Consider the following 22,601-nt stretch of genomic DNA (forward strand, 5'->3'; position numbering starts at 1 on the left):
TAATAACAGTGAGAGAAAGATATAAAGGAAAAAAATGAGAAAGAAGAATGGGAGAAAGAGAAAAAAGAAAAATCAAAATCAGAAAAGAGAAAAAAAGAGTGAGATGAAGAACAGAGAGAGAGAAGAGACAGACCCCCCCCTCTCCACTCCAGCTAGACACCTATAATAATCCCAACTTGCAATTCCCTGAGCTCAGTGCAGAGCAGAGTGCACCAGTCCGCCATTAATACCACTTATCACCCTGACAGCAGGGCAATTATAGAGGGGCTGTAGCCAGGTAGACGGCCGCCACGGCCCTGAACACACACACACACACTCGTGCATGCACACTCGCAACGTGCACACACACATGCAATGCACACATACACTCACACCACAGCAAGATGTTTTATTAAACCTGGGTGGTTGATCATCAGCTGACATCACTGTTGACCCATTTTTTTCATTTGACAATAAATGATGCTTTAGCCCATAGCATAATGGATATTGCAGCAGTGTATCTCAGCTCAAAGAATACCTGGAGACGGAGCACAATGAATGGGYCCGAATGGGGCAGAGGGAAGGACATACATACACGAAATGCAAAGAGCTGAAAGGCTCTGGAGAAATTAGCTTGAATCATGTTGTAATCTGAAGGTCAATGATTAATACTGGAGGACGGGCTACTGAGGGATATCGGAGAGAGGAAGAGCCACACACACACACAGAGGCACGCATCCACACAAAAATATATACAGTGGGGTCCATAYTTATTGGCACCCTTGATAAAGATGAGCAAAAAAGACCGTATATAATAAATAATACAAATACTGAGCTGTATTGTATGCATTTTTGTGTGTGAATTGTGTTAATTTATACCAATACAATTACTCAGAGAAAGAGATTGTGTGTGACAAGTAAAACAATTCAATGAGAAAAGATAGGGGTAAAAATGATTGCCACCCCTGTTTTCAATACTCAAGAACCTTACCCTTGTGAGGATAACGACACAGAGCCTTTTTCTATATTATAGGAGATTGAATAACACATTGTGAGGGATCTTTGACCATTCCTCKATACAGATTCAATTCAAACCATGTTTTCAAATGGGGTTCAAGTCCAGATGTAGATTTTGTGGACAATTAACAATTTCTTTGTGGATCTTGGGGTMATTGTCTTGCTGGAAGAGCCACTTGCAGCCAAGTGCCATTCTCCTGGCAGCGGTAACCAGGTTTTTGGATAAAATGTTCTGGTACTTGGTAATGTTCATGATGCCATTGACCTTGACAATGGCCCCAAGACCAGTGGAAGCAAAATAGCCCCATAACAAAAAAAGATCCACCACCATAATTAGGTACTTTCATAAATATGCTTCTGTTTTTCAACACCAAACCCACCCCTGGTCTGCGTGGCCAAKGAGCTCTATTTTGATAGCACGGGTTCCAAACCAAGTGCCAATGGCGTTTATCAAACTCCAGGCGGTGCTATGGTCAGATGACATGAAAATAGAAATCTTTGGTCACGCACACCAGTGGTGGGTTTGGCATCGACAAACATACACACACGTCAAAACAATGCAGAATAAATAATACTCACATTTCTGACCTATTTGAATGTGCAACCCTCTCAAATATTAATATAGCATACATTTCCTGTAAAAATATACATTATAGCTTTTGTGTTTTCACTCCAGGTGAAATTGCATCGAGGCATTAATAAAGATGAGATCTAACAGATACATAAATGAAAATCTGTGGGAGGGAGGGCACCTTCAGTACACGGTCTCGCATCTCCGAAAGATTATTGTTGGTGTGAAGAAAAAGTTCCCCTCTCTCTCTCTCTCTCTAACATTAAAGAGCCTGGGCCGATACAGACACATTATAGACCCTCCTCTATCTATCTCCCCCGGCCAGCAGCAGCCCTGGCTAGCGCTTAGCAAATGTCAACAGAAAATAATGCACACACAAAGGCAATCTTATTTGTTCAAGAATCGCTCTAGGTCACAGCAATACACGGGGGCACACAGAGCTACACACCACACAGCTTCTCTAAGGAGGACTTTTTCTCTCTCCTCTATCTAGGAGGTACAGCAGGCAGCACCTGCGTTACACTCTCTAGAACACAGTCACTACACAGTTTTAATACAACATAGACCAATCTCTCCCTCTCACTCGCCCCCCCTCTTAAAACGTGGGCTGATTAGCTTTGTGTTGTTTCTTTCCTTGTTCTTCTCCTAATAATCAGTGCTTTGAATGCTCTGTATGATGAGTGGATTCCTGCACATTATGAATCGTCAATATGCGCCAGGTAGCTAATCTCCTAATTCATTGTTTCTATTATTATTAGCTAGCAACAGAAATGTGCAATTCAATAAAGCCCCACACACCTCTAAGGGGTTTGCAATTTAAATGATTGCTTTTCCCTCAAAGAATTATTTTGTCACTACACACAGAGCTGTTCACCGTTATCTTTGTGAAATTAGTCGTTTGCATTCATATTCATGATGAGGAGGTAATACGGAAAATAATACCTTCCAGTCTTATCACACCACTGATTTGATGTCTATAACAATCAGGAAGAGAAATGTCAACTGACAATTAGGTGGACAATAGAAGCCTTTGACAGACTACACAGAACCGAACTGCAGCTCCTGGTAATATTATGTGAAATCTGACATATTGCAACTGCCTGTAGGCACTGCCTATATCCTTAGAAAACCATGGTTTAAAGTACTCGATAAAACCATTTGAAAAAACACAAGATAATCGGAGGCTCATAACCATATTCATGGCCACACTATCAGCACCATGGACAGCAGTTATAGTAACACTGCCTTCTTTACAGTTCAGTACAAGTATCAGTATAACATTAGTATAGTAGATATTAACATATGCTGTGTACATAATTATTGTTATTAGCTGCTGTAGTTATGACTGGCTCTGGACACAAGGAAACTAGACCTGCAGCCCATATTCTCTCTCTCTCGCTCTGTCTCTCTCTCAGCACATATCAGAACCAGACCCAGGTGAGGTGAGGTTACGCCACGCACACAGGGTACCAGCGGTTACCAGCCGAGCCGTCACAGCTGTCAATGCTGTCCTGCTGAGGTCTGCCTCAGATCAGCCAGGGGATATACAACAGCTGTACACAATACCCCCACAATGCATAACACAGGGAGGGAGGGAGGAATGTAGGCCTGCTCTTCACCCCCCACTTCTGTTCTGTCACCTCCATCAAGAGTGGCAGGAAATGTGGTGAATGGAGAGAGAGAGAAGAGAGGGAGTGAGAAGGGGAGAATTATGCCATCATGTTAAAAAAAAATTACATTCGTCCTTCCTATTATTAGTCAGCAATAACTATCATTATATCGTTAAACAACTGACGTTTTCCCAAATCTACAAACATCGCCCAATCAAAATAAACAACAGACATGTGTGCAAACAGATCACGTGGAAAACCTTGTGTTTTCAAGGTAATGTAATTCACCAGGATATCTACAATTCAACCCCATTAATCGTTCAGTGAAAGAAACAGCAGTCATATTCCGCTGACCTGAATGCAAAGAACTGGGAAGCTTAGGGCATTGTTTGCACTTCCTGACACAGAATGGCAGACCGACGTGGGTTCCATTGACACATTTCCCCCCCTAAATGGTGGAAACTGGGAGTTAAATTAAATGAAAGGAGCCACGGTGGAGCCGTGGTAGGGGTGGGAGCAGCAGGCATTTAAGGAGCTGTCAGGACAGASAGGTATGGGGTTATAATGAACATCCTGCTTTTAACACACTCACCTGTCACCTTAATTGCTTTAACTGTCAAAGTGTTCATGCAATTAAATGTCTAGCTTTTTATCGGGGGTGGGGGAGTGGTGGTGGGGGAATGAGAAAAATATAGTTAATATTCAAATCTACAATTAAAATAAACAATTTAAAAAGTACATTCATTATCCAAATTAAACACAATAATAATTTTTTACAGATTTTTACCTTGACATCTCAGGGATTTGATCTAGCAACCTTTCGGTTATTGGCCCAACGCTATAACCGCTAGGCTACCTGCCGCCCCAGTAATGCTTTGTGTTTGTGAGAATAAAACAGAAACACTAAATCAACCAAGTCACACAATCATCAAGCAAGTCACCATTCAACAAAATCAAATATGTCAAATCTTGCTTCTCTCACTGACTTCACCAACACACTATCTTCGACACATTTCTTTCCTCATGATGTGAAGGAAAATACTCTTAATATCATTTAGACTCCAATGATGATAATAGTTGCCAACTGCAGAGGACAGCAGAGAGCAGTAAGTGATTTGATGATGTGAYCTCCACACTACACAGACTATGTGGTCAGTAATAATCCCACAATTAGCCCAATAGCCCTGACACCTGATCAGCTTTATGTGAGCTACAGCCACTCAACACAGTGGGCAGGCTACTGACTCCAGACCCTAGGTCAGATCACAGGCAGGGAGAGACAGTAGGAATGAAATTGTATTTGTCACATGCTTTGTAAACAACAGGTGTAGACTAACAGTGAAATGCTTACTTACAGGTCCTTTCCAACAATGCAGAGTTTAAGATAAAAAAAAAGTCAAATTAAATAGAAATAGTGACATGAGGAAAAAATACACAGTGAAAAATGAATAACAAGTAACAGTAGCATGGAGGTAATTTAGGTAGCTATGTACATACTGTATAGGTAGGGGTAAAGGGACTAGTCAACAGGATAGATAGACAGTAGCAGCAGTGTGTGGTGAGTGTGTGTGTAATCAGTATGCATGTGTGCTATGTGTGTGGGCGTATTTAGTGGGTGTGTATGTGTGTGTTGGGATGTCAGTGTAAGTATGTGTGAGTGTGTGGGTAGAGTCCAGCGCAATGTTCCCTCTAAACTGCGCGCGTGCGCAGCCGCGCACCTACTCCAGGACTGCACAGAAATGCAAGAGATTGAACTTCACTGAGTTCGCCCAATTAGTTTGCACTATATTATTCAACGTTTTTCCTGTGATCAAATCAACATTAAATAACCCTGTTTCAATGCAACAAACCAAAACAAATCTAACTTTGCAAGATTGAGTCTGTGATTTTGTTTTTGGCAAAGCCAGAGCCACAGCGCAATATTTCCAGGGGTAGCCCACGAGCGGTATTTCAATCACCCGCGAGTGAACGCGTTTTTTCCCTTCCAGATCAGATCAGAGCGCAGAGCCGAGCATGTGCACATTTGTTGATATTCTTTACTAGTTAGCGAGTTATTAACCTAGTTATAGATAAGTATAGGTCAGAAATGTGGAGTTTCTGCTTCCTACAAGAGCACAACACCTGTAGGCTATATTTCAAGATGTCTGAAAAGCCAGTCAGGTAAAAAGCTTTAGTCTTAATTAAAGGGGCAGTGTTGTATTTTGAGACAGGCTTGAATATGCAAATAAACAAATAGGCAGAGGTTTAGCCTACATTGTCTAATTCTCTGTATGGTAATAATAATAACTTTTATTTTGTAAAGTGATTTATTGCATCATACAACACAATGCAATGTACAGTCACCTATTTTACTCATAAAATAGGTGACTGTTACAGACCAAGTTAAAAAATCATGAATTCATGTCAAACCCTTCATAATGTAAAAACGTTTTTCAAAGTTTCATGCAATAGGCCTGCATTGAACACCACATATAGGCTACTGCAGGCTATACTATAGAAATCAAAAGCTATTTCCATGTGAAAATGTTCTGGGATTCGCTCCATTGGTTTTGTTGGTAGGCCTACATTATGATCAAATAGCCACAATAGCCTATTGGCTACTGTCTAAAACTGTAAGGGTACAGCCTCAGTGTTCATTGTAAACATGCGCCGGAAGTCAGACAAAATTCTCACAAAATTTCCACTCAAAAGACCCCAATTTGCTCAGTGCCCCCCAAAAATTGAGGGAACATTGGTTCAGTGTGTGTGCATAAAGTCAGTGCAAGAGAGTTAGTGCAAAAATGGGTAAATGCAGGTAGTCCATGTAGCCATTTAATTAGCTATTTAGCAGTCTTGTTTCGCAGTCTTATGGCTTGGGGATAGAAGCTGTTGAGGGTCCTGTTGGTTCCAGACTTGGTGCACTGATATTGCTTGGGTGGCTGGAGTCTTTGACAATTTTTTGGGCATTCCTCTGACCCCGCCTGGCGTAGTGGTCCAGCATGGCAGGGAGTTCGGCCCTAGTGATGTACTGGGCCGTACTCACCACCCTCTGTAGCGCCTTGTGGTCGGATGCCTTGCAGTTGCTGTACCAAGTGATGATGCAGCCAGTCAATAGAACAATGTAGAACATTTTGAGGATCTGAGGGCCCATGCCAAATCTTTTCAGCCTCCTGATGGGGAAGAGGTGCAGATGTGCCCTCTTTACAACTGTGAGGATGTGTGTGGACCATGATAATTCCTTAGTGATTATAGCACAGGAGGTTAATGGCACATTATTGGGGAGGACGAGCTTCTGATAATGGCTGGAGTGGAATGATATCAAATACATCGTACATAGTTTCCATGTGTTTGACGCCATTCCATTCGCAACGTTCCAGACATTATTATGAGCCGTCCTCCCCTCAGCAGCCTCCTGTGGATGATTGTGATTCCTTAGTGATGATAGTGCCCTGTGCGTAGGACAGAACCATGGCATGGCAGTGGAGCACAGCATGAAGAAAATTGTACATTTTCAAAAAATATATATAGTCTTTAAAAACTTCTTATAGCTGCAATCCCGTTAACGGGATGAAAAGACAACAGCCAGTGAAAGTGCAGGGCGCCAAATTCAAACAACAGAAATCTCAGAATTAAAATTCCTCAAACATACATGTATCTTATTCCATTTTAAAGGTAATATTGTTGTTAWTCCCACCAAAGTGTCCGARTTCAAATAGGCTTTACAGCGAAAGCACCARAAACGATTATGTTAGGTCACCGCAAAATCACAGAAAAACAGTCATTTTTCCAGCCAAAGACAGGAGTCACAAAAAGCAGAAAGAGAAAATGAATCACTAACCTTTGATGATCTTCATCAAATGACACTCATAGGACTTCATGTTACACAATACATATACACTGCTCAAAAAAATAAAGGGAACACTTAAACAACACAATGTAACTCCAAGTCAATCACACTTCTGTGAAATCAAACTGTCCACTTAGGAAGCAACACTGATTGACAATAAATTTCACATGCTGTTGTGCAAATGAAATAGACAAAAGGTGGAAATTATAGGCAATTAGCAAGACACCCCCAATAAAGGATTGGTTCTGCAGGTGGTGACCACAGACCACTTCTCAGTTCCTATGCTTCTGGCTGATGTTTTGGTCACTTTTGAATGCTGGCGGTGCTTTCACTCTAGTGGTAGCATGAGACGGAGTCTACAACCCACACAAGTGGCTCAGGTAGTGCAGCTCATCCAGGATGGCACATCAATGCGAGCTGTGGCAAGAAGGTTTGCTGTGTCTGTCAGCGTAGTATCCAGAGCATGGAGGCGCTACCAGGAGACAGGCCAGTACATCAGGAGATGTGAGGGGCCGTAGGAGGGCAACAACCCAGCAGCAGGACCGCTACCTCCGCCTTTGTGCAAGGAGAGCACTGCCAGAGCCCTGCAAAATGACCTCCAGCAGGCCACAAATGTGCATGTGTCTGCTCAAACGGTCAGAAACAGACTCCATGAGGGTGGTATGAGGGCCCGACGTCCACAGGTGGGGGTTGTGCTTACAGCCCAACACCGTGCAGGACGTTTGGCATTTGCCAGAGAACACCAAGATTGGCAAATTCGCCACTGGCGCCCTGTGCTCTTCACAGATGAAAGCAGGTTCACACTGAGCACATGTGACAGAGTTGGAGACGCCGTGGAGAATGTTCTGCTGCCTGCAACATCCTCCAGCATGACCGGTTTGGCGGTGGGTCAGTCATGGTGTGGGGTGGCATTTCATTGTGGGGCCGCACAGCCCTCCATGTGCTCGCCAGAGGTAGCCTGGCCAGTGTTGCTTCCTAAGTGGACAGTTTGATTTCACAGAAGTGTGATTGACTTGGAGTTACATTGTGTTGTTTACGTGTTCCCTTTATTTTTTTGAGCAGTGTATGTTTTGTTCAATAAAGTTCATATTTATATCCAAAAACCTCAGTTTACTTTGGCGCCATGTTCAGAAATGCCTCCAAAATATCCTGAGAAATTGCAGAGAGCCACGTCAAATAACATAAATACTCATCATAAACGTTGATGAAAGATACATGTTTTATATAGAATTAAGGATACACTTGTTCTTAATGCAACCGCTGTGTCAGATTTCAAAAAGCTTTAGGGCAAAAGCACAATATTCAATAATCTGAGAACAGCGTTCAGCCACAAAAGGAAGCCATACAGTTACCCACCAAATTGTGCAGTCAACAAAACTCATAAAAAGCATTATAAATCTTCACTTACCTTTGCTGGTCTTCGTCGGAATGCACTCCCAGGACTCCCACAATAAATTTTTGTTTTGTTGGGTAATGTCAATCATTTATGTCCAAATAGCTATTTTTGTTAGCGTGTTTGGTAAACAAATCCAAAGTCAGGAAGCGCGTTCAGTAAAAGCAGACGAAATGTCAAAAAGTTCCGTAACAGTCAGTAGAAACATGTCAAACGATGTATTGAATCAATCTTTAGAATGTTTTTAACATAAATCTTCAGTAACGTTCCAACCYMAGAATTACATTGACTTCAGATGWGCYATGGAACAGAGCTCCCTCTCATGTGAACGCGCATGGTCAGAGCATGGRCAGGTCATGYRAGACCTGACTAAATCCTGTCTCCTTTGGCCCCACTTCACAGTAGACGCATCAGACAAGGTTCTACAGACTGTTGACATCTAGTGGAAGCCGTAGGAAGTGCAAACTCATCCATATCCCACTGTGTATTCAATAGGGTCTTTGGTTGAAAATCGACCAACCTCAGAATTTCCACTTTCTGTTTGGATTTTCTCTCAGGTTTTTGCCTGCCATATGAGTTCTGTTATACTCACAGACATAATTCAAACAGTTTTAGAAACTCCTGAATGTTTTCTATCCAATACGAATAATAATATGCATATATTACCAACTGGGACTGAGGAGCAGGCAGTTAACTATGGGCACCTTTCATCCAAGCTACTCAATACTGCCCCTGCAGCCATCAGAACAGTTCCCTTTTTACGTTGCTTAACTTTAAAATTAGGATATTTTTCTAGCTCCCACACTTTGCAAGAATGTCATTACAGATCTAAGAATGATTGCAGAGGGAGTGTGGCATGAAGTGTGTGTTTTTAAATGTGCAAATGTTTTGTTTTAAGTTTCCTAAGTGCCTACATACCAGAGGGTGAAATGGGAGTGAGGCAATAACACCCAGATGGAAAATGAAACATTTAAATATAAAGAGAGTGGGTTTTAATGCAATACAGAGCTAAAGACAAGACAACGATTTTCATCTTAAAGAGTCGTTTGACAAGATAATGGTTATGACCACACGGCTGAGAAGGCCTTTCAAATACCATCCAAATATGCCCCACGGGGATGGATATAGGAATTTAATCAATTGAAAAATGGCAGCAAAAACAAATATGGTCTCAATATCGTGAGAAAAAAATTAAATAAAGATATGCCCTATTCTTAAATGATACAAATTTCATTCTATTCTGTCATTGTTTGAAAATGAGAAACCTGAATAGGGACATTTCTCAATTTCTCCAATGTTTCAGCCTTGATTTCCAGGTTTCCAACAATGAAAGAAATCAAGTAAAGAAATACCCATCATCTCCCGACGATGGGGCATTGACAAGGGTCGTTCAAAGTCCACCCAAGTTCTCMGTGTTTTCTTGAACTGCAATTGAAATTCATATAGCTATTCAACAAGGCCCGGGCTGCATCCACAGCATAGTGCTCACTGGCTAGTTCATCACTCATCGCCCAGTACAGCCGTACACTAGCAGGCAGAGGCAGAGGAAAGGAGTACAATAAGAGCAAATCAAAGGGAAGGAGATGAGCGATGGGCGGCAGTACATACACACATTCAGAGTCACACTCTTTCATTTAAGGCAACGACAGCCATCCTTCAGCGTAGGGACACCGCATGATATTGCCCTCTACTCCTCCCATGACCGACAGTTTTTCCCTTTACACTGATCAGAGAAAGTGTGTGTGTGTGTGCATGCGTGTGTGTGATGTGTATTGGGAGTGTATAATGTGAATATACAGCATCTCTGCAATTCAAGTGTATGCGGAGGCATACTCTGACCTTCACAATGACCTTACGAGACCCCGTGCCACACACACCCACATACACATAGTGGTTCCTCATTTAAAAGTTGCATCATACTGCAGTATGATGCCTGCGGTATGCTGAGGTATGCTGTGATATGCTTCGGTGAGTCGCAGTGCCTGCCGTTAATGCCAAATGGGCAGTCCTCATGCCTCCTTGCAGCATGCCTAAGGCACATTCACGCAGATGAGCAGGGACCCTGGGCATCTTTCTTTTGGTGTTTTTCAGAGTCAGTAGAAAGGCCTCTTTAGTGTCCTAAGTTTTCATAACTGCGACCTTAATTGCCTACCATCTGTAAGCTGTTAGTGTCTTAACGACCGTTCCACAGGTGCATGTTCATTAATTGTTTATGGTTCATTGAACATGCATGGGAAACAGTGTTTAAACCCTTTACAATGAAGATCTGTGAAGTTATTTGGATTTGTCCTGAAAAAAGTCCTGAAAGTCCTGAAAAAGGGACGTTTCTTTTTTTTGCTGAGTTTATTTCACATGAGATCATGTTATCACATGTTGCTTTTACATGCGATCACATGTTATCACATGAAATTCATGTGGTTTTTCTGTAAGGGCACACCCACACAAACCCTCTGTCCCTCTTCCCTCCATTCTATCCCACTACCCCAGGGGACACAGGAGCTCTAGGGAGGATGTGGAGGTGGTTTACCTTGCCCGGACTCCTGTGTGCTACTAGGGTTACCAGTAAGGGGTTAGAATGGAATGAATGAAAGGCACTATATACACAGCTAACAGGTGGACTCTCTTGTGGAATGCGGAACAACCCCAGTAACCAGTGAAAAAGAGCCAGTGTTCTGTTCAGTGTGGGCATAGACTAGAGAGAATCAACCTTTAAAGGCATAGGGACTACTAGATAAGGACACTACTGCATGTGTGCCACTGTGTCACCATTAACGACTGGAGGACTATATGTGTTTTATTATACACACTTAAAATACACACCGACGGTGGCCTAAAAGCTGACACATTTGTTTTTGCTCGTGTTGTCTATAAATTAATAAATACTAAATAGCATAAAAATATAGATATTTTTGGATTGCGGACCCTCTACAAATCAATGAGGTATAGTTCAGTAAGAATCAACATTGTAGAACTGCTTCCTGGCTGTATATCCCTCACACATTTAACATTTTATTAATTTAGCAGACAGATTTTTCAACTAAATCGGTTCGGGGGATTTGAACCAGCAACCTTTCGGTTACTGGCCCAACGCTCCTAACCGCTAGACTATCTGCCGCCCACACAATATGTAGCTTGAACATCGCTCTTTCTGTTATCACCGCCAGGCAGCGATACAGGTGATGAGATATCTATCTTCTCTCACAAGCTGGGATGTATTGTATCGTAATCCATTAGTCCTACACTTCCCTCATTCTCTCTGACATTTTGGGGGAAATATGCTCTTTGAAGAGCGGGGTCTCTRGACCCCTATGAAGTCACTCAGCCCACTGAAAAAACATAATTTAAGGATTTACAATTTATATCCACTCCAATATTTCTGTTATTGCCTAGATGTATACTCTGGCACTAGCCTTTGGGTGAAAGGTTTATGGGGATAGGCGGTGAATATACCAGCTCTGATTTGCTTCACCTTAAAGGTGGTGGAGTGGAGCTAACCTTGTTAACTCAAGCAATTAAAGTCGTGTCATATACTCGTATTCAGGCTATTACCGATGGAACAACCTGGAACAAATACAATTGAGAAAGAATATAACCTCCTACATTTTGCCATTATTGACTTATATATCTGCTGTTGGTTGTACACTACACAACAGTCTCTATATTGTTCATTGACATTGAGAGACCAGAATCTAACTGACTACAAGGACAGTTGCTTAAGCAAACTGTTTACAGTACCATTGTCAAATTAAAAAACGAATATAAGTATCATGGAATGTATTTGTAGTGTACAACTGACCAACAGCAGATATATAAATCAATAATGGCAAAATGTAGGAGGTTATATTCTTTCTCAATTGTATTTGTTCCAGGTTGTTCAAGCGGTAATAGCCTGAACACGAGTAAATGACACGACTGTTAAGGAAATATAAATATACTGTGTTGTGCCATTATATTGCTCGTCCAAATATTTATATATTCTTAATCCCATTCCTTTACTGAGATTTGTTAGATTTGTGTGTATTGTTGTGAAATTGTTAGATATTACTTGTTAGATATTACTGAACTGTTGGAGCTAGAAACACAAGCATTTCGCTACACCCGCAATTACATCTGCTAAACACATGTATAAAATTTGATTACATTTATTGCAAGAGGTTAGCTGAGCAGAAACCATGGAATATGCCTATACTGTAACTGGCAATTAGCCATGTTCTTATTGTGTTTGTACAACCTTATTATGCAGCTACATGTTCTTATTGTGTTTGTACAACCTTATTATGCAAGCTACAGTATATTCTTATTGTGTTTGTACAACCTTATTATGCAGCTACATGTTCTTATTGTGCTTGTACAACCTTATTATGCAGCTACATGTTCTTATTGTGTTTGTACACCTTATTATGCAGCTACATGTTCTTATTGTGTTTGTACAACCTTATTATGCAGCTACATGTTCTTATTGTGTTTGTACAACCTTATTATGCAGCTACATATTCTTATTGTGTTGTACAACCTTATTATGCAGCTACATGTTCTTATTGTGTTTGTACAACCTTATTATGCAGCTACATATTCTTATTGTATTTGTACAACCTTATATTGCAGCTACATATTCTTATTGTGTTTGTACAACCTTATTATGCAGCTATATATTCTTATTGTATTTGTACAACCGTATTGCAGCTACATGTTTCTTATTGTTTTGTACAACCTTATTATGCGGCTACATGTTCTTATTGTGCTTGTACAACCTTATTATGCAGCTACATGTTCTTCTTGTGCTGTGTACAACCTTATTATGCAGCTACATGTTCTTATTGTGTTTGTACAACCTTATTATGCAGCTACATGTTCTTATGTGTTTTGTACAACCTTATTATGCAGCTACATGTTCTTATTGTGTTTACAACCTTATTATGCAGCTACATGTTCTTATTGTGTTTGTACAACCTTATTATGCAGCTACATGTTCTTATTGTGTTTGTACAACCTTATTATGCAGCTACATGTTCTTATTGTGCTTGTACAACCTTATTATGCAGCTACATGTTCTTATTGTGTTTGTACAACCTTATTATGCAGCTACATGTTCTTATTGTGTTTGTACAACCTTATTATGCAGCTACATGTTCTTATTGTGTTTGTACAACCTTATTATGCAGCTACATATCTTATTTGTGTTTGTACAACCTTATTATGCAGCTACATGTTCTTATTGTGTTTGTAACAACCTTATTATGCAGCTACATGTTCTTATTGTGTTTGTACAACCTTATTATGCAGCTACATGTTCTTATTGTGCTTGTACAACCTTATTATGCAGTTACTGCATTACTACCCTGTATATATTGCTACAAGCTGAGATTCTGGTATACACTTAAATGTGACAATAGAAGTTGGCCTATTTATTTAATATGCAAGCCATGTCCCTGTGTAGTTGTATTCATAGCATTCCTGTTTGTTAGGGGAGCAAGGGTCCTTCTCTCCTCTCTCAGCTAGGCCTAATGAAGGCACATGTCAGAAGTCGGTCTACCTCACACGCGCGCACAGAGACACCACACACAGTCCTAAGGACCAGGACACCACCGCACAGACAGCCTTACATCCCTCTGATCAGTAGCAGATGAAGGCTCCCACATTGATCTTTGATGTCCTACATTATTAGCTTTTAGGAAACCTGAATATTTCATCAAATTGTGCTGCTCCGCTCAGTAGGGGGTCCTTTGAGGAGGAATCACAATCAGCTGAATGCAAAATAGGAGGGCAGCTTTGCCTGGCTGAAATGACTTCTCAGCTTTGTGTGTGTTTGAGAGAAAGATAAAGGGAGAGAGAGAGAGAGAGAGTGAAAGAAAGTAAGAAAGAAATAAAGAAAAAGGATGTACAGAGAGAGAGAGAGAGAACATAGACACACACGATAATCCGAACTATTGGTACAACCAATTGGTACATTGTCGTTCAGTTGTAATTCTGGCTAATAAACAGGCGATTCTTCATAAAGGGAATTTAATTAATTTCTATTTTGATTATGTTTGTGTCTCCCTGATGATACATTTATCTCGGAGCTGTTTCAATTTCTCCAGGAATTATGTTCATTTACATGCAGCTCTCTAATCCTATTCTATCTGGTTTTAATGAAGCTAAGGGGATTAACTGAGATGGTCTCCTCCCTACACACTGCTTTCTACTCTCCTGCCATCTGATCATAGCGTGAAAGCTCATAGTCTAATGCATGCTGAACAGTGCACTGTAAAACCATGAAACATGTGACACGTTTATAACCTAAATGTCTGTGTTTAAAACATTAAAAGTGTTCTCATCTTAAACACTGCCATTTATAATGCAAAATTAAACATAGTCATCTTTTTCCCAGTCAGTTTCTAACCAGGAGAACACCTATATCTCCGAAGTGTTCCGATATAAACACTAGTGATTACTTTCCCATCGTCCTCTTTAGAGTGCATTTAGTCATCAGAAATTGATGTGACTTTTACATGCCTTTTATTCAGATCAGTGTTAGGAATGTCTGTCACCATACCTACTCCTGTCCCCAATTGCTTCAAATGTCCACCATTGTTCCTGCACCCAAAAATGCGAAGGAAATTAAACTAAATGACTATCGCCCCGTAGCACTCACTTCTGTCATTATGAAGTGCTTTGAGAGGCTAGTTAAGAATCATATCCAATATCCACGGATGATGCAATCACCATTGCACTGCACTATCCCATCTGGACAAGAGGAATACCTATGTAAGAATTCTGTTCAGTGGCTACAGCTCAGCTTTAAACCCTCCAAGCTCATCATTAAGCTTGGGGGTCTGAACCTCGCCCTGTGCAACTGGGTCTTAGACTTCCTGATGGGCCGTCCCCAGGTGGTGAAGGTAGGCAACAAACCTCCACTACACTGATCCTCAACACAGGGGCCCCACAGGGGTGCGTGCTCAGTCCACGTCTGTACTCCCTATTCACCCATGACAGCGTGGCCACGCACACCTCCAACTCAATCATTAAGTTTGCAGACAGCACAACAGTGGTAGGCCTGATTACCAACAACGACGAGACTGCCTACAGGGAGGAGGTAAGGGCCCTGGAGGAGTAGTGCCAGGAAAATAACCTCTCCCTCAATTTCAACAAAATGAGGGAGCTTATCGTGGATTTCAGGAGACAGCAGAGGGAGCATGCCCCCATTCCCCATCAACGGGGCCGCAGTGGAGAAGGTGGAAAACTTCAAGTTCCTCGGCGTGTACACATGACTGACAATCTGAAATGGTCCACCCACACAGACAGCATGGTGAAGAAGGTGCAACAGCGCCTCTTCAACCTCAGGAGGCTGAAGAKATTTTGCTTGGCCCCCAAGACCCTCACAAACGTTTTACCATTGAGAGCATCATGTTGGGCGATATCACCGCCTGGTACGGCAACTGAAACGTCCGCAACTGCAGGGATCTCCAGAGGGTGGTGCAGTCTGCCCAATGCATCACTGGGGGTACACTGCCTGCCCTCCACAACATCTACAGCACCCGGTGTCACAGGAAGGCCAAGAAAATTATCAAGGACCTCAGCCACCCCAGCCACGGCCTGTTCACTCCACTATCATCCAAAAGACGAGGTCAGTGCAGGTGGTCCTTGTTTGGGAACACACACACCAAAGCACGCAACAGGCTGACCAATAAAAGGGTTGAAAGATTGGTGGCCATCGGGGCAAATTTGAGGCTGCCAACGAGCCATCCTCAACAAGGTTGGAAAGTGACGGTGAAGATGAGGCCTCAGAGTCTGATGTTCAAGAGGTGGACATTGAGGAGGTCCAGGGAGAAGACATGGAAGCCTGAGAGGAAGACAACCAAAGCTTTAGCTTCTAGACTATAATTTTACAGATGTATGTTGAAAACGTTTTTGGAAGATGAGATGGATCGTTGGGAATCATTCATTATTCCCTTTCTTTTGTTGCTCAGTGAAATCATCCCATGTGAAGAGTCAACTCATTTAATTAAAGTTCAATTCGTAATTAAATAGTTTTTTTTATTTATATTGGAAGGATTTAATCATTTGCAATTATGTCTACTCATGATAAGGTAAAAGGTTTATGTTTCTGTCTCCATATGATATGGTAAATATATCCAATGCAAAATACATCTACATTTAAATGCTATTCATTTTAATTTGCATTTTTTCTGTTAATTCCCATATATTCCCGTTAATTGCCACGGAAAGTTTCCACCTCTGAATATTCCCCAAAACGTGCAACCCTAATGAGGTCAAAGGAATTGTCCATAGAGCTCCGAGACCGGATTGTGTCGAGGCACAGATCTGGGGAAGGGTACCAAAACATTTCTGCAGCATTAAAGGTCCCCAAGAGCACATCATTCTTAAATGGGAGATGTTTAAAACCCCCAAGACTCTTCCTAGGCTGGCCGCCTGGCCAAACTGTGCAATCGGTGGAGAAGAGCCTTCGTTAGAGGAGGTGACCAAGAACCCGATGGTCACTATGACAGAGGTCCAGAGTTCCTCTGTGGAGATGGGAGAACCTTTCAGAAGGACAACCATCTCTGCAGCACTCCACCAATCAGACCTTTATGGTAAAGTGGCCAGACTGACAGCCTACTTGGAGTTTGCCAAAAGGCACCTAAAGAGTCTCAGGCCACGAGAAACAAGATTCTCTGGTCTGATGAAACCAAGATTGAACTCTTTGGCCTGAATGCCAAGCGTCACGTCTGGAGGAAACCTGACACCATCCCTACGGTGAAGCATGGTGGTGGGAGAATCATGCTTTGGGGATGTTTTTCAGCGACAGGGACTGGGAGACTAGTCAGGATCGAGGCAAAGATGAACGGAGCAAAGTACAGAGAGATCCTTGATGAAAACCTTCTCCAGAGCACTCAGGACCTCAGACTGGGGCGAAGGTTCACCTTCCAAAAGGACAACAACCCTAAGCACACAGCCAAGACAACACAGGAGTGGCTTCGGGACAAGTCTCTGAATGTCCTTGAGTATCCCAGCCAGAGCCCGGACTTAAACCTGATCGAACATCTCTGGAGAGACCTGAAAATAGCTGTGCAGCAACACTTCCCATCCAATCTGACAGAGCTTGAGATCTGCAGAGAAGAATGGGAGAAACTCTCCAAATACAGGTGTGCCAAGCTTTTAGCATCATACCCAAGAAGACTCAAGGCTGTAATTGCTGCCAAAGGTGCTTCAACAAAGTACTAAGTAAAGGGTCTGAATACTTATGTAAATGTAAGATTTCAGTTTTTTATATTTAATAAATTAGCAACAATTTCTAAAAACCTGTTTTTGTTTTGTCATTATGGGGTATTGTGTGTAGATTGATGAGGGAAAAAACATATACATATTTATACTCCAGACTTTCTACATTTCTCAATTCCATTCTGTTACTTTTAGATGTGTGTATTGTTGTGCATTGTTAAATATTACTGCACTGTTGGAGCGAAGAAGACAAGCATTTTGCTACACCCACAATAACATCTGCTAAATACAGTATGTGTATGCAACCAATAAAATGTGATTTTAGCACAATTGAACAGGACATTTAATTGAAGAAATAATTTCAATCGCGTGGTGTTAGTCGACTGTCTTGAGTTAATTTCCGTTAACTCAGAGTGAAACGGACGTGGGAGAGGCCTCAATATCATATTTCCCAGCATGCTTTTTGTTGAGTTGATTAATTGATTGATTAATTGATCTTATACTAAACAAAGATAAATAACTTAAATTTTTCTAAACTAATCCAATCTGTAAGGGGTTGGACTTATTGCACCCGTTACTGAAATGGTTGACCAGTTTAGATGGTTTAGGTATTCTTGTTAAGTGTTTCTTTTTAGCAGTCATTCTGAGTGCAGGTTGTGAGTGATAAAATATTCAAATGGTTGGATATCCTCCCTCTGGCTGGATTCTAATAGTAGTTACTAATCACTTCACAAACCAGGTTATTGTGACTTGCAGGTCTGATGTGGCCCATGAGCAAGGATTTTCAGACCAAAATGTTGAGGATAACCAGACTATAACTAAGACATGGTTGTTGCATTCAATAACTTCTATTCCTGAAACCTTCAACGAGTGATTGCCTACGTGAATGCGTTTTAATTAAAAGTAAACCCTTTATGACCACATATTATACATTTCATAAGGCCTTCTATCACTAACAATCTATCACGTTCACTCGAAAGGCATGCTGGGAAATATGCAAATACAGCTTTACACACTACAGGGTTAAAACGACACCCCCAGTATTTAGTGTTTAAAACCTAAACACCTTGTGCTGAATAAACATCTCCAAGTGTTTAAAAATTGTTACAGTGAATAAACATATTCTGGTGTTTACGATCTAAACACTGACACGTTTTCCTTGAAATTCTAAATATCTTGACGAGTTTAAAAAGGTGTTATAGAAAAGTGTTTAGTTATGTGTTCAGATCCTAAACACTTGGTTTTACAGTGTGGAATGAAACATACATTAAATCAAAATGCATAGATCACACAAGAAATAGAAACGGCATTCATAACCCTCAGACTCTATGGGTTAACTAGATCATGGAAAACAGATACTGTTACAATAATCATATTAAGTGTCTTCCATCAGTAAAACCAGTTTTTGACAATGTAAAATATGTTTAAACGTGTTAAATTGTCTAACATGAATGCAGCTAAACAGCCATGTATATCTGAAGTGATCTAAAGCAGACAAAATTAAATCTCCATTCAATCATCCTTGGAGCAATGTAACTATTGCATGCCCCCACTTCCATGTGCTTTTTAAATAAAACATATATTGATGGAACAAATTGCTGTATTCAAGCTCACATCAAACAATCCTGAGCAACAACAACAGCCAATCTAAACTCAGCAAAAAAGAAACATCCTCTCACTGTCAACTGCATGTATTTTCAGCAAACTTGACATGTGTAAATATTTGTAGGAATATAACAAGATTCAACAACTGAGACATATACTGAACAAGATCCACAGACATGTGACTAACAGAAATGGAATAATGTGTCCCTGAACAAAGGGGGGGTCAAAATCAAAAGTAACAGTCAGTATCTGGTGTGGCCACCAGCTGCATTAAGTACTGCAGTGCATCTCCTCCTCATGGACTGCACCAGATTTGCCAGTTCTTGCTGTGAGATGTTACCCCACTCTTCCACCAAGGCACCTGCAAGTCCCCTGACATTTCTGGGGGGGAATGGCCCTAGCCCTCACCCTGCGATCCAACAGGTTTGAGATCCGGGCTATTCGCTGGCCATGGCAGAACACTGACATTCCTGTCTTGCAGGAAATGTCAGGATGAGCCTGCAGGAAGGGTACCACATGAGGGAGGAGGATGTCTTCCCTGTAACGCACAGCGTTGAGATTGCCTGCAATGACAACAAGCTCAGTCCGATGATGCTGTGACACACCGCTCCCGACCATGACGGACCCTCCACCTCTAAATCGATCCTGCTCCAGAGTACAGTCCTCGGTGTAACGCTCATTACTTCGACYATCAACGCGAATCCGACCATCACCCCTGGAGAGACAAAACCGCAACTCGTCAGTGAAGAGCACTTTTTGCCAATTCTGTCTGGTCCAGCGACGGTGTGTTTGTGCCCACAGGTGACGTTGTTGTCAGTGATGTCTGGTGAGGACCTGCCTTACAACAGACCTACAAGCCCTCAGTCCAGCCTCTCTCAGTCTAATGCGGACAGTCTGAGCACTAATGGCGGGATTGTGCGTTCCTGGTGTAACTCGGACAGTTGTTGCCATCCTCTACCTGTCCCGCAGGTGTGATGTTCGGATGTACCGATCCTGTGCAGGTGTCGTTACACGTGGTCTGCCACTGCGAGGATGATCAGCTGTCCGTCCTGTTTCCCTGTAGCGCTATCTTAGGCGCCTCACAGTACGGACATTGCAATTTATTGCCCTGGCCACTTCTGCAGTCCTCATGCCTCCTTGCCTAAGGCACATTCACGCAGATGAGCAGGGACCCTGGGCATCTTTCTTTTGGTATTTTTCAGAGTCAGTAGAAAGGCCTCTTTAGTGTCCTAAGTTTTCATAACTGTGACCTTAATTGCCTACCATCTGTAAGCTGTTAGTGTCTTAATGACCGTTCCACAGGTGCATGTTAATTAATTGTTTATGGTTCATTGAACCATGCGTGGGAAACAGTGTTTAAACCCTTTACAATGAAGATCTGTATAGTTATTTAGATTTTTACGAATGATCTTTGAAAGACAGGGTCCTGAAAAAGGGATGTTTCTTCTTTTGCTGAGTTTATGCTAGACATCTTTAAGTGTTTTAATATCATAGCAGGATATGCGCTTTGGTGGGACAAATTAAACATTGACTGTGTATTAGTTGTGTGTGTGTGTGTGTGTGTGTGTATCAAACAAATTACATTTTATTGGTCGCGTACACATATCTAGCAAATGTTTTCGCTGGTGCAGCGAAATGCTTATGTTTCTAGCTCCAACAGTGCAGTAATTCAACAAAACACACAAATCCCCAAAATAAAAATTAAGATATATCTTAATGAGCAATGTCAAAGTCCAGAATATAAATATATATGATTGTGATGGTGTGTATAAAGAGTATGGACATTATATGAATAGAAAAGGTGTGTACAGCAGTAGTTATATAGGATAAGACTTTAGAATACATACAGCGCCTTCAGAAAGTATTCACACCCCTTGACTTATTCCACATTTTGTTGTGTTACACGCTTTATTTAAAATTGATTAATAACCTCTTGGTGCTACAGGGGGTGCTGTTTCAACTTGAACATTTATCGTTCCCAAATTAAACTGCCTCGTACTCAATTCTTGCTCGTACAATATGCATATTATTATTACTATTGGATAGAAAACACTCTCTAGTTTCTAAAACTTATTTCTCTGAGTGAAACAGAACTCCTTCTACAGCACACTTCCTGTCAAGAAGTGAGATTTCTGAAATTGAGGTCTCTGTTCCAGGGTCGGTTTATAAATTCCCTTAAAAGCTATGGGGCTACATGCACTGCATACGCCTTCCCCTAGATGTCAGTAAGCGGTGAGACTTTGAATGGAGCGGATAGCACCATCTGGGGGAGTATAAAACGTCTTGGAACGGAAGTACCGGCCTTTTCGACCGGGCGCCTGACGCAAGAAGTACATCGGCATGGCTTCTTCCAAAGCTTTCGGTTTAGCAGTTCTATATCTCCGGCTCTGATTTAATTTGTTTTTTGTCTTAAAAACTTCATAAGGTAGTTAATTTAAACCGACTTATAGCAGTTTATAGCAGTTTATTGCGATTTTCCTGGATTTCTTTGTGATGCGCTTTCACGAGTTGGACACCTCTCCAGTGGGTGGCTAACGTTAGCGGCTATTTCGACAGGACAAGAGGACATCTTTCAACCCAAAGACGATTGTTCTGGAGAAAGGACACCTTGCCCAAGATTCTGATGGAAGCTCAGCTAATAGTAAGCAGTCTTTATGCTGTTAATTCGTACTTATGTTGACAAATGTCAAATAATAATTCCGCCATGAATTATGGTGCGTCTCGCTTTAGCGCACGCTGTATTGCGCAGTAACGTTAATTTTAAAAATCTAACACAGCGATTGCATTAAGAACTAATTTATCTTTCATTTGCTGTCCAACTTGTATTTTTTAGTCAAGTTTATGAATAGTTTTCGATTAGAATAGGTGCCTCTCCAAGATGGCGCCGGACAGATTGCCTGATGTTTTGGCCACTAATCACATTGTATAACCACGATTTGTGCCGCTAAATATGCACATTTTCGAACAAACTCTATATGCATTGTGTAATAGATGTTATAGGACTGTCATCTGAATAATTCTGAGAAGGTTAGTGAAAAAATGATATCTTTTTGGTGGTTTATACGTTATCGCTATGTTCGGCTTGAATCAATGCTGTTGTGATGTTTGCTATTGTGGTAAGCTAATATAACGTATATTTGTGTTTTCGCTGTAAAACACTTAGAAAATCTGAAATATTGTCTGGATTCACAAGATCTGTGTCTTTCAATTGCTGTACGCTGTGTATTTTTAAGAAATGTTTTATGATGAGTAATTAGGTAATACACGTTGCTCTCTGTAGTTATTCTAGTCGCTTTGGTGAGAGTTGTGATGGTGGCTGCAATGGTAAACTATGATTTATACCTGAAATATGCACATTTTTCTAACAAAACATATGCTATACAATAAATATGTTATCAG

The 22,601-nt window shown here is 41.3% G+C and overlaps 1 protein-coding gene across 1 annotated transcript in view; it reads right to left on the reverse strand.

The window, feature by feature from the left end:
- Positions 1-22,601, reverse strand: part of dpyda.1 (dihydropyrimidine dehydrogenase a, tandem duplicate 1) — a 200,903-nt gene that overhangs the window by 148,489 nt on the left and 29,813 nt on the right. The gene's annotated exons all lie outside the window — the stretch shown is intronic.

Source organism: Salvelinus sp. IW2-2015, linkage group LG14 (assembly GCF_002910315.2).
Source record: "Salvelinus sp. IW2-2015 linkage group LG14, ASM291031v2, whole genome shotgun sequence".
Classification (NCBI taxonomy): domain Eukaryota; kingdom Metazoa; phylum Chordata; class Actinopteri; order Salmoniformes; family Salmonidae; genus Salvelinus; species Salvelinus sp. IW2-2015.